The sequence below is a fragment of the Mus pahari genome, chromosome 1 (assembly GCF_900095145.1).
Source record: "Mus pahari chromosome 1, PAHARI_EIJ_v1.1, whole genome shotgun sequence".
NCBI classification, from domain to species: domain Eukaryota; kingdom Metazoa; phylum Chordata; class Mammalia; order Rodentia; family Muridae; genus Mus; species Mus pahari.
The window spans coordinates 56,026,328-56,039,554 of record NC_034590.1 but is presented as its reverse complement, the minus strand read 5'-3'; the positions used below and the strand labels follow the sequence as shown (position 1 = coordinate 56,039,554).

Genomic DNA, 13,227 nt, shown 5'->3' with positions numbered 1-13,227 from the left:
AACCTGCTCTTTTCCTTTCTCTTTAACAGTACTTTTATTGTTTTCTTTTTTTTTTTTTTTTTTTTTCCTTTCTTGAGGTTGCTCCTTCAAGGTTCCCATAATTGTTATCCCAAAGAGATAGCTTTCTGAATTTACAGACATCCTGTCATGTTCCTGATAAAGCTTATTTACTTACTAGTGTTGTACTTGACTATATGATACTCAATTCCAGAAGTGGCTTGCTGTCAATACAGTGGATCACTGTAGCCTGTCATTTAATCAAGCCTGAAGCCAAGAGTACTGGGTTTAGGAGACAGAGAAAAAACCAGACTCAGTTCCATAGTCTGCAAAGAGTGTGTAATGTATAGATGCTTGTAGGAAGGAGGATGGAATACATCTGCAAAATTCTGTTTAAAAGGTTTTCTAGGAAGTTACAAACTTTGTGAAATGTTGGATTATTTCTTAGATCTTTTGTGTTTATATATGTAGATCATAAATATTTGTTTTGAATAAACTCAGTCATTTTTATAGCATAGCATATGTGCAGTATTTTAGCATTAGACAATGTAAAGTATTTAAAATAATTGTAAAAATTACCAACCTTGAAAGTTATTGGTTGTGGTTTTTTTTTTTTAAATCATGCAGCATCTGTTAAGTATTTATCTTATAGTCATGAAATTGTAAAGCTGATCCTAAACTTTACTGTAGATAATGACAACAGTGTAGGTATATTGAAGCCTATCTGCATACAGAAAAAAGATATTTATCTGGGTTTTCAAGGACAATTTTATTGAAATTTATTTGACCTAAATTTTATTGCCAATAAGAAAGAAAAACATTGAGCCATCTAAGTCTTAAAGTCTGCCCCCATGTGTGTAACTCGCAAATTCAAAGCCAGGACTTTTTTTTAGTACTGTAATTACTAATTTTATTATTTATTTATTTATTTTACCTCCTGGTCACAGTTCCCCACCCTTCTCTCTTCCCAGTCCCACCCTTGCAAATCCCTTTCCCCATTGTCTCCTCCTCTTCTTTTTAGAGAAGGGAACCCCAACTTGGGTACCACCCTATCCTGGGGCATCTGGTCTCAGCAGGACTGAGCATATCCTCACTACTGAGGCCCAACCAGGCAGTAGGAGAAAGAGGATTCAATGGCAAGGAACTGAGACCAAGACAACCCCAGCTCCACTTGTTAGTAGAAGACCACCTACATGCAGACCAAGTTGCACATTTGCTACAAATGTGCAGGGGGTCTAGGTCCAGCTCCAGCATGCTCCCTGATTGCATGTTGTTAGCCCCATCCCTCCCCCACCCTCACTCCCTACCATGGTCCCAGGTTAGTTGACTCTGTAGGTCTTCTTGTGGTGTCCTTGACCCCTCCAGTTTGCCCAGTTTCATCCCCCATTCTTCCACAGCCTGATGTTTGGCTGCGGGTCTCTGCATCTGCCTCCATTCCCTGCTGAATGAAGAATAAAGAATAAGGCTAGAATTTAAAAAATAAATTGGATAAAGGGCAATAATACCACTTAAGAGCACTCTGCTTCAGTTTTCTTACATTTGTTTACTTATTGTGGGGAGCATGGGCGGAAGAGGGTTATACATATGTCACAGCATGCATGTGGAGGTCCAAGGACAACTTGAATCAGTTCTTTGATCAGTGGGTTCTAGGGATCAAACTCAAGTCTTCAGACTTGGCTGCAAGAGCCCTTACCAGATGATTCATCTTACTAGTCTCTGCATCAAATTTTAAAGTAATGCCATTTTTATCTAGGAGAATAGTTTTGTTTTTTTTTTTAAATGGAATCTTCTAACTAAAATATTTCTATTTGTTTCTCCAGTGCAAGTTGGCATTATGACTGCCTATGTATACATTAATGAAATGGACATAGGATTTTATCTTAGCTGTAATTACCTCTTAATTTGTAAACATTGTGATTTTCTTGTGTTTGTTTTAATGATTCAGTATGAATAGGATGATGTATTTCTTACAGAAATGCAGTCTTATTTTCCAGGGAAACCTTCTCCCACCTTGTTTATCCACAGCAGTGGTGGCACTTTAGGACAGAAACAGGACCTGTGCTGCAGGTCTTCATGGCACATGTCAGACAGAAAGGTAGTAACTCCTGCTGTAAGAATAAGAAAAACTAGGAATTCTGTCTCTTAAGAGCTGTTACAGAGCTGTCCTTGGAGCACTGAAGGCCCTTGACCGCTTGTAAAGATGTAGCAGTTATTTTAAACTGGTGGGGCAGTTATTCTAAATAAATTGCTAAGCTTCAGAAAAATTAAAGAACACAGAGTTTAACTAACTTTGGGTCAAATGATTATACAAAGTAACTCTCGCTAACATAGCGTATGGCCCTGTGTAGAAGAATTTTTAGGTTATGGTTATGTATTAACTACATTTGTTCATTTGTGTCAATATCCCCTTTTGTGTCCCTGAAATAATGAAAGCATTCCTTTAACTTTTAGATGATTAAAATGTTAATTTACATTATAAGTTTTAACTGTCTCAACTCTGTTTCATGTTAAATGTGTTACAGGAATGAATCTGAAGTCTGCTGCAGTAAAACACTGAAGGCTTTAAAATGTTTTCTTGCATAAAAGTCAAACTTTAAGTAGCTGCTTATGAGGATAGGGAAGGCAGGAAGCTAATGTCTGTCTCAAGACACAGGACAGCTGTTTGCTCATCAACCTCAACTGTGTGAGTAGAGACCTAAGCCTGTAACCTTATGTAAGTGGGCCTACAACTTAGTTAAAAAGCTAAAGTTTGTGAACATTCACCTAAGTCAGCATGATTCAAACGACTTCAAGACCTCTTGTTTCTGGTGGGTAGGATTTGAGGGGTGGAGTGGCTAGTAGGTATTTAGTCATAAGATACTATTGGCAGCAACACAATGCTAGTGACCATACGTCTTTAAGAAATTATCCTAAGTTAGCGTCTGCATGATTAATTTTCTTGTGAAGAAAAAGATGATTTTTTTTTAGATTGCTGTTTATTTTACAGTTAATTTCAGCCAACTATAAAACTTTAAATTTTAAGTGATATTAATATGGAACTTTTTTCCTTATAATTTAGTAATATAAAAAGAGCATTACCTAAAACTAAAGGAATGTTTATTTCTTAAATGCAGTTTGAAATGTTTTAATATATTTTATTATTAAAGTACTTGGACAAGTTAAATTCATAGTGATGAGGGAAAAAGAGTTTTCTCTCTTTTGCAAAGATTATCACCTCAAGAATCCTCTTAGGAAGACACCTTTTTTTCCTACTTCAGTTTTTATTGTTGATGATAAATTTTAGGAATGAGGCTCTAATTTGGATTCCCCTCTCTTCAGAAGAATGTGTGTTATGAGTGGATGGGTTTCTGGAAGTATGCAGGGACTGAGCAGGCTGGTCAGCCTGTCCACAGACTCAGCGTTTAACTGTGGGTGAGGCAAAGAGCCTCAGCAGTTGTTTGCTTAGTATAGTTGTATCTAAGATGAGTCACTTTCTCTATAATGTCACAAATGAACTGTCCTTCAAAGCAGTGAACAAGAAGACACAGGAGTGATGAGTGCATACTGAATCTGGATAATTCCTTTGGAAAAAAACTAAGGTTTCTGTTTGCTGATTCTCTTTTTATTGGTTAGTCAGGTGATACACAGATGTCTATCTTAGAAGCTTCAGAGGAGTGCTATTATAATCCCTTGTTTTAAGAATGACAAGCCTCACTGTCCTGATGTTCTGGCCTATTAAACAGGCAATTTGACTCTTGTTTTGGTTTTTCCAGACAGGGTTTCTCTGTATAGCTCTGGCTGTCCTGGAACTCTCTTTGTAGACCAGGCTGGCCTCGAACTCAGAAATCCGCCTGCCTCTGCCTCCCGAGTGCTGGGATTAAAGGCATGTGCCACCACGCGAACTCTTTAGTCAGTTGACACTTCACTGGTAAAGCTAAGATAAATATTTGGTGCTGCACTTTTAAAGAAAGGGGGTGGGGGGAATCAGAAAAACACTTTTTCCTCTCATTTTAGAGTCAAAAATAAAGAAAATTCAAGGTGAAAGAAGCCTTTGATCTCTAAAGTCAGACTAGGGAGAAAGGAGAAAGAATCAGTAGGACAGGGAAGCCTCATAACTAGAAAGCGTGTTGCCACTCTGGAGTGAGTCTCTGCTCCGTAGTTCTCTTATCAGGGGTATGCAGGACAGAGCTAAGGACAGAGCGGTACAGTCTGGTTTCAGCCAAAGGTCCGTATAGATGATGTGCTGTGCACATTCTTTTCTCTCTCCCCTGCCCTGCCCTTTACCTTACCAGGAGGTTGTATAGGCTTGTTGATCCTGGTCTCTTACCCAGATTTATTTGCTTTTTCATTTATTATGCAGTGTGATTATGATGGAGTTCTGGCTACGAGTGGTCATTAAGTGCCAAGACTAGAGAGTCAATCAGGTTGTCCTGGTTTCACATCCTAGGTATCACTTTTAATAGCCACTTAATATTGAGGAATCACTTAACCTCTCCGTGCCTCTGTAAAACTCAATAATTTTCCAGCTAACACAGTGGTAGAGTTCAGTGATTCACAGCACTTGCAAATGAGTACCATCAATACTATGAAGCCTCTGTTTCTTCTTTGAGAGGAATAATACTAGTAAATATAAATCCTCAAAGTAATAGTTAAGTTTTCTTTGGTTTCTGTCATTCTGAGGATTGAATCTGGAGTATCATTCATGCTAGGCATGTACTCTTTTCACAGCTATATTCCCAGCCCCCAAATAATAGACTTTGGAGGGGTGTGTGTGGGGGCGGCTGCAAGCTCCTTTAACCACTGAGACATCTCTCAATCCAATATTAAGAATTCAAAAATGAACATATTCAGCTAAGATATCGTAAGAAACACCCAAGCACAGTGAGTGATGACCTTTACTCATCTATGCTCCCATTCTGAACTGCGGCCAGTATCCACCCATTTCACACTCTAGAGAGCCAAACAAGGATTAGTGACTTACTGTTTCAGACAGTGCTGTTCTATATGATAACACTGGGTACAGTGTTATATAAAGTTTGATGTTTATTGATGGTGCCATTCAGTTTGTCTTGCCTCATATGGGTCCTGGAAACTGAATTTGTTCCTCTGCAAAAGCAATACACCAATGCTTGTAACTTCTGGGCCATCTTTCTAGTCTGAACTAATAGTTTTTAAATACAAAGTTGGTAAGTAAGCAAGCATTAGTATAGCTACTGATATAGTTTGTTAGTGACTACATTTTGGGTTGAAGTTCACCACTTCTTTGTGCTATGAAAATGAAAGCTAACCACATCCAGGGTGGGTCTTAGGGACATAGAATAGTGTTTCCAAATGTATTTTAGCCATTTGAATTCCTTTGCACAAATAAAATCATTCCTAGAAATAAGACATTGTAAAAATACCAAGAAGGAACTGTTAGAGCAGATTTATGCGCTCTTCCCCTTCAGTATTCTTTTTCTGCAGCCCTTTCCTCCAGCTGTGTACTTGATGAAACAAAACATACTTAGATCACATAAACCTGAGGAAGATTTACCTGAGTGATAAGATTCACAAAAACTATGCACATTGTTGTGTTTTTTTATTAATTTTTCAGTTTGTAACTCTGGCCTAGTAGGTGGGCTATTATCTAAAGCTAATTATGTTACTATAGATATGAAGTTGAAAAAAAAAATAACAGAAAACAAGCATTGAGTTGCGTGTTTCATTTTATAGATGTTGGCCATATCTTTTTTTTTTTCTACTTAGAGGCTATATGAAGCCTCCTGTGTTATCTGGGTGAAGGTTAAAGTTTGTTTCTCCTAAGTAATTTGTTTTTCTTTAGAATATTGTGCCTTTTAAGTATTCAAATACTCTTATTAGTTGTATTAACTGGTGGGAGGAATAACACCAGTTAGTTTCAAATTAGCAAGCAGATCATATTGACTTACTTCATTTTATTTAATGACAGGGTAATGTTGCTTTTCTCATTTCTGTGAGGAGGGGGAAAAAATCCTCAGACAGCTGTGATTGCTTAGCAGGTAAAGACACCTGCTGCCAAGCGTGACAACCTAAGTTTGATCTCCAGAGTAGGTAGAATGAGAAAACTGATTCCTATGAGTGTATCCTCTGACCTCCACACAAGTGCTATGGCACATGCTACTCTCTCTCTCAACAAATACATAAATTCCATCCTAGTTAGGGTACCATGACCATGGCAACTCTTACAAAAGATAGTATTTAATTGGAGCTTGCTTACATCTGGAGGACTCGTTCATTATTGTCATAGTGGAAGCATGGCAGCATGCAGGCAGACATGGTACTGGAGAAGTAGCTGAGAGTTCTACATCCAGATGGCCGGGCAGCAGGAAGACACTGGGCTGGCTTGAACAATTGAAATCTAAAGCCCAGTAACACACTTCCTTCAATGAAGCCATATCTCCTAGTAGTGCCACTCTCTATGAGCCTATGGGAGCCATCTTCATTCAAACCACCACAAATATATTTCAATATTTTAGGAAAGTAAGTTATCAAATCTTCCCATATTCCCTCCCTTCTAATTTTCTTCCATCCTCTATAACTATTCCTTCCAATTTCATGTGCCCTGTCACTGATTTGTTTTTAAGTGTGTGTATGGGGAGGGGTCTGGGAATGTGTATGTGCTCACGAACCACAAGAGAGTATTGCAGTCCCTGGAGCTGGAATTACAGGCAATAGCTGTCTGATATAGCTGCTGGGAACTGATTGGAAGAACAGTACATGCTTTTAATGATGGACCATCTCTCCCTTGTACCTTTTTATTTTTTATAAACTCAATAAGTCTACTTAGTACCGCCAGTGTGTATCTGTGTGTGTGTGTGTGTCTCTGTGTGTGTGTGTACACATACACATAGCCTCTTCGGGGCTACTGTTTTATAAATTGACAAAAGCATCTTAAGGGTCTATTTTGGCAGATAGTACAAGGATACAGTTATGATGGTAGGAGTAACGCACAACTGTTACATTGTATCCACAGAAAGTAAGCAGAGAGCCAGTAGTGCTGGTACTCTGGTATTTTGTTTTGTTGTTGTTTTTGTTGTTGTTGTTTTTATTTTGTTTGGTTTTGGTTTTATTTTTTCCTGTTTTATGCAGTCTGGGATGCCAGCCCATGTGATGGCTTTACCCACTTTTATGATATATCTTTCTTCTACTGAAAACACTCTCATAGGTACACTGATATATATATATATATATCATCTCCAGGATGATTCTAAATCTCATCAAGTTAACAATGAGGTTTAACCACCACAGACACTATCTCTGACTTCGTTTTTTCAATAGCCATTTTTATTTACTTTTGATGTCATGCAACATTCATTTTTATCCCTGTGAACTCTCTTCAAAGCAATATGAAATTAAATGTTAAATGGCAGGATATAGTGAGTAGTTCTTTTTAGGGCTCCTTCCAGTTATAAGTTGGGAGAATTCCCTGTTTCCTGATCATTTTACTGCAAACTCCTTGGCATGGTTAATAAGCTTTTCACAGTGTTACCTTATTCTGTTTCTAAGGTTATTTCCAGTATTTGATATTCCAAGTACCTAGAATTCTTTCTCAGGAAGAATGCAATTGTGCATTTGTTAGCCGTGGACACATTGAGCATATACTAGTGAAAACTGAGACAGCAATGGGATTGCTAGGCAATGTAACCTATGGAACTACCGGCCATTTATTGAAGTGCTGTTGTGTGGAATTTGTACTTGTTTTTATCCTTCTGCAATGACAAATGCTCACTATAAACAATTAGAAAGTTTGTATTAGCAAAATAACAGACACATTATTTTATGAGCTTTAGTTGTAAACCATTCCCTGATACTGCTGGCTGAGAAAGTGGTATCTCAGGTAGAGGTGAGGCATTTTCAACTAATTCCTAACAAGTGATCTATTATATGATAAGCAGGCCTTTGAGGCAGTGTCCTTGTTGAACATTGGCTGCAGACAAATAATCTTGGAGTAACAACTGCACCCCTCCCTCTAATTGTGAACTGCAGTTGCTGATGTAAAAGCCACCCAATTCTAACGTGAGTTTAGTACTGCTTTCTTTATGTTGCAGTGTGTTTTCATAATCATCATCGAGTGGGCTCTTCCTAAGAATCCTGTGGAGTAGAAAAGACAGGGATCACACCTCCCTCTGTGTGAGGGACTCGGACTAAGCACTAAGAAGACAGTGTCATAATCAAAGCTGGTTTTAGAATTAGGCCATTGTTCTCTGCATTGCCCTATACTTGAAGTTAAGCCTTTATACTTAGTTGTTCCTCTGTGAACTGTAGTCAGGTCTCTTTTAGGATGTTTGTTATCCCTTACTTCAAGTGACTACATCCTCACTGAAAGAAAAATCAACCTCTAGAATGCCATGCACCTTGTTATTTGCCTGCTTGGTTTGTGGTTTGTGGTGGTAGGGATCAAATCCAAGGCCTTGTACATGTTCACAGGAACTCTACCACTCTTCTTAGCCACTGATCTTCATTTTGGTCAAAAAAAAAAAAAAAAAAAAACCTCTAAAGTTAGAATGATTATGTTTCTAAATTTTGTTGAGTACTTGTTAGTACTTTGTGGTTTTAGAGCTGTTTTGATTTTGAAGGTAGATGGCTGTGTCTCTGTAGTTACCTGAAAATCAGACACTTGTGTCTCTGTCCTTGTACCTATGGGATTGAATCCATACCAACCATGTGATCTACCATAGAGCTACACTCTCAGCTCCCAACATTGACTCTTGCAAGCAGAAGCTGTGGCATAAAACTTCTATTATAGTAACCAGAAGAACAGTAGGCAGCACAGTCAGTGTATCATCCTTGAATAAAGCTCTAACAAAAGAAAAGTGGATGTGCTGTCAAGAAGTCTTGCTGTGTTTTTCCTAATAACATTTCTAGCCAAGGAAGTTTTGAAAGCATTCATGTATTCATCTGACTTTTACTTGAGTACCTAAGTGTACTGAACCTGAAGCAGGAATTGGCAAACCCTGGCCCACTAACCCAATCCTTCTCAGTCACCTTTTATTGTAAGTATACTTATTTTTTAACATTTATGTGTGGTTTCTTTTCATTACCAAGGCAGAACTTGAGAGTTCCCATAGAGACTGTGTAGCTCACAAAGCCCAATATTTATTATTGGTGCTTAGAGGAAGAGTTTGCCAACATCATTATAGAGTAATTGAAAATACAACTCTGAGAAGAAAAGAAAATGCTTTGTGTATTAAATCTGATTTTTCTCTTTTCTGTCCTCAAAGGCAGGTTATTTGTCTATCATTCACCTTTCAATTGATCCTGAAGGCACTGCTGCTGATTTCAGGCAGCTGTAGCTCTAACAATCTGCCTCTGGGTTTTTAGGACTCTGTTTCCTCAGCAAGCAGACCTGTTCTCTGAAATGAGAGCTATGAACCCTAACTGTCCAAAGGGACTTCTATTGGTATCATGTGGACAGGAAACTATCATGAAGAAGGCTTTATTCCAGGGTGTCATTACCCTCGAAAGGATCAAAGAGGAATGAACTAAGGCAGAATCTGCACCAAGATTTAAGTTAATAATTTTATTTTTAGGAACTACTGTTTATATGGTTTCAGAACTAATCACATGGTGTCCAGTAGTCAGTTGGTGTGTTTTCCCCTGGGGAAGACTATTAGTCCTGCTGTCACCATTTCTTAGTTGAGAACTAACACAAAAGAACACAAAGTAGTTCTTTGTGTAGGATTAAGGCCTTATAGGCTTTCTTCCATTCATGTTGGTGAGACTTTATGGGTCTAGCTTTTGATATTACTAGGAGACAGGACAACCTCCACAATCCTCTAGCTCTTACAGTCTTTCTGCCTCCTCTTCTGCAATACTCCTTGAGCCTTAGGTGCAGGAGTGTTTTATAGATACATCCAGTGGGACTCCATGACTCTGCATTTTGATTGGTTATGGTTTTCTGTAAAGGTTTCCATCTGAGCAATATGCTCACATAGCTACCCATATCTCTAGCCTCTATAAGATTAACTTTTAAGAAGAGATAAAGACCTTTCCAAGAGTTTTAGAGGTAGCCAAGTTGGTAGAGTGATTGTCTGGTATGCGTGAAGCCCAGGCTTCCATCCCCAGCAACAGTTTGTAAGTGGTAGCACATGTAATCCTAGCACTTGGGAGGTAGAGAGTAACAAGATTAAAAATGTAGCCAAATAGCTACATAGGCCAGCTTAGGCTATATGAAAGCCTTAAAAATAAAAAATGAATTTTTCAAAAAGAACTGCTGTCTTTCATGTTAAGAGTATAGTGATAAAGTGTATAAAAACTTTTGACACAATTCAGTGCCACCTCTAAGATGTCAGCTGTTTTATCTTCTCTTTTATACTGCTGACTTAAATGCCAACAGATTGAAAAAGACAAGTTCTTTGTTGTTTTATGTTTTGAGGCAAGGCCTTACCGTGTAGCACTGGCCATCCTGGAATTGCTGTCTGATCTTCTTGCCTTGGTCTTCCCAGTGCTATAATTCTGTCTCTGTGCTTCTGCACTGGGTGCTTTTTTGAAGTGGGGGTTTCACTATATTGTGTAGGGTGACTTTGAACTTAGGTGGAAGTGATCCTCTTTCTTCAGCTTTCCAGTACCTGAAAGTACAGGTACATGATAGGGCTATAAATGGTTATTGCCTTGAAAGTAGTTTTGACCTCCATAAACTCAGAAAGGGTCTCAGGGAATCCCCAGTGTTCCATAGGTAGGCTTTAGCCAATAGCTTAAGAGATCAGGTAGAATCCTAAGTATTTTTATCTATAATAAAATCAGCTCCTTACATAAAAATCATTGTACAAAATTCTAAGAGGTTTAGAGAAAGATGTTACGGAACTGAAGAACTTAAGGCAGTCATTCACAAAGGCAGTAAACTAAATTAGAGATTTACTTAAAGTGGTGTTAGATGAAGAAGGTGAAGCGATCTTCTTAAAGGGATATAGAAGAAAGAGGTGAAGTACCTATGTGCTAAATGGCTACATGGAAGTTGTGGCTGGATAGTTTAGAAGCTTTAAGTTCAAAGAGAAGGAAATGAAAGGACTTATGGGTATGGATCTTGTGTATTACAGACTATACTTTATATTTTTGGTTTTGTGGGGCAAGGATGTTTTGTTTTGAGAAACAGATGGAAATCCATGAATGAGGCAGCCACTGGGGAGCTCTGACTTTTGTGTAAGACAGGATATTGAGTGACTTTTTGGAGGTAAGCACTGACTTATTTTGAAGACAATTGGTACAAAACCAAGATGTGTTTTGAGAGCATGTAGCTAGCTATTGAATGGAGCTCTCAGCTGCTTACCAATGTGCCTTTCTTTATGATGCAGCAGCCAGCTTTCCCCACAGTAACTAGCATATGGATAAACATCATGACCCACAGTAAGCAAAAAATGGTCTTTGTGTTAATTACAAATGAGAAAAACGTGAACCTTAATCTTGCATTATTCCACATTAAAAAAAAAAGTTAAATCCAGATAAATTGCCATTGAAAGATAAAATAACCAAGTTTAGAAGTATACAATATCTTCATGATCTTGGAATAGGCAGTGGCTTGTTAAATAGCACCTAACTAAATAAGGACATTGTTAACATAACTTAGTATCACTATGATGAGATATCTGATAGGGAAACTTTCAGGAAGAAAATTTATTTTGACTCAGTGTCAGGGCGCATCAGTCCATCATGTTAGGGAAGTTCATGGGGTTAGAAGAGTGTGTTATAGGCCCTCATATCACAGTGGACCAGGAAGCAAAGACTCTAAGCCTATTACCTTCAAATGCCTGTCCCTAGGAACCATTTCTCCAGCTAGACCCTACTTCCTAAAGGTTCTGCAGCCTCCTAAAACATTGCTACCAGCCAGGGAACACACATTTAAAGCATCAGCTTGTAGAATCAAACTACACTTGAAATAGAAAAGACAAGCCACATAGGGGGGAAATATATGCAAGAAGATTATACAACAGAAAACAGGTAGTGAAGACAGAAGAGGATGCCCAATAGCCGGTCAGTGCATCCAGTGATGGGGAAGCTACAAGGTGGCTCTGAGGTAAGACATGGAGGCACAGAGTATTTACATAGGAGGGTTAATTTCTCAAGGTTTCTGAAGCCAGCTAATAGAATCCAGGTAGTAAAAAGCAAAGAAATTCATTCTCTTGATTTTAAAGTCCAGAAGTCAGAAATGAAGTTGTTGCTGAGCATCTCAAAGCTTGCTGTGCCTCTGTCTGTTAAGGCTCACCTGATTAATCCAGGGTGAGATCTCCCCAAATACTTAATCTGTTTGAGAAAATACTTACAGCTTGAGGGAATAGGGTATGGACATCTTTGTATTGGACATACAGCCCAGTTCAGGAGACAGACAGTATTGAGGATGGGTAAGCTCAGGAATATCCTAGGACTTTTACTTCCAGGAAAGTGTAAAGATATGTAACTGCTTTGGGAAACTGTGTAGTGGTCTCTGCTGAAGTTGAAAGTTTGTATTCCCTATGATACAACATTCCCACTCTTAGGTATGGATGCATTTTAGCCAGAAGCTATATAAATAATATCCCAACAGCTATGTTTCTAAAAGTCCTAGTCTAGAAAGTTTGAAAATCCCCATCAGCATTAGATAGTCCTTTACACCATGGAGCATTGTGTGCAGGGATGAGAATAAGCACACCGAAGTTACATAAAGGGCACTGTTGAATTTCACAGTGTTAGGTGTTACACTTGGGCGTGAACACACACATACACTGAACTCTTCCCCACCTTGCCCCCTTCTGTTGGTCTTGAACTTGCAGAGCTGGAAGTAGAGGTATGTGTCATGTCTAGCTACAGTGGCCCATTTTGAGATTTATCATCCAGGCCTGTGGAAACTTCCCTGTAGCAGTAACAGGGTAAGTGTGAATTATACTAGAACACATCTAACATTGATATAATTATATGTAGGAATGCTATGCTTTATATTTGCTAGGAAAATATCCCCAGAGATCTTATCCATATGTTAGGTAGATTCAATGGCCTTCTTGTTTTTCAGTGCAAGCAACAGCAGGAAAGACAACTCGACTTAGGGATCTGGGGACTGCTATGCAGAGAGTTATGCCTACAGTACAGTAGGAACTTTAACCTAAGTCCCTGTTCTTTCATCTGAGTGAGCAGCTTTCTTCCCAAGTACTTTCTGTCAAGGTGTGTTTTCCATTTGATTTGTGACCTTCCTGGATATCCTGCAGAATCTCAATCTCTCTCCCTCCATCCCTCCCTCCCTCTCTCCTCCCTCCCCCTCCCTTCCTC

The 13,227-nt window shown here is 38.7% G+C and overlaps 1 protein-coding gene across 7 annotated transcripts in view; it reads left to right on the top strand.

The window, feature by feature from the left end:
• Positions 1-13,227, top strand: part of Zfand6 (zinc finger AN1-type containing 6) — a 67,854-nt gene that overhangs the window by 33,618 nt on the left and 21,009 nt on the right. For 3 of the 7 annotated variants that reach the window (XM_029544229.1, XM_029544341.1, XM_021190459.2), the window contains exon 2: positions 2,520-2,680. The exons of the other annotated variants lie outside the window; for them this stretch is intronic. The gene's annotated coding sequence lies outside the window, so the exon portion shown is untranslated. The remainder of the gene's footprint in view (positions 1-2,519; positions 2,681-13,227) is intronic. 7 annotated transcript variants of the gene reach the window in all.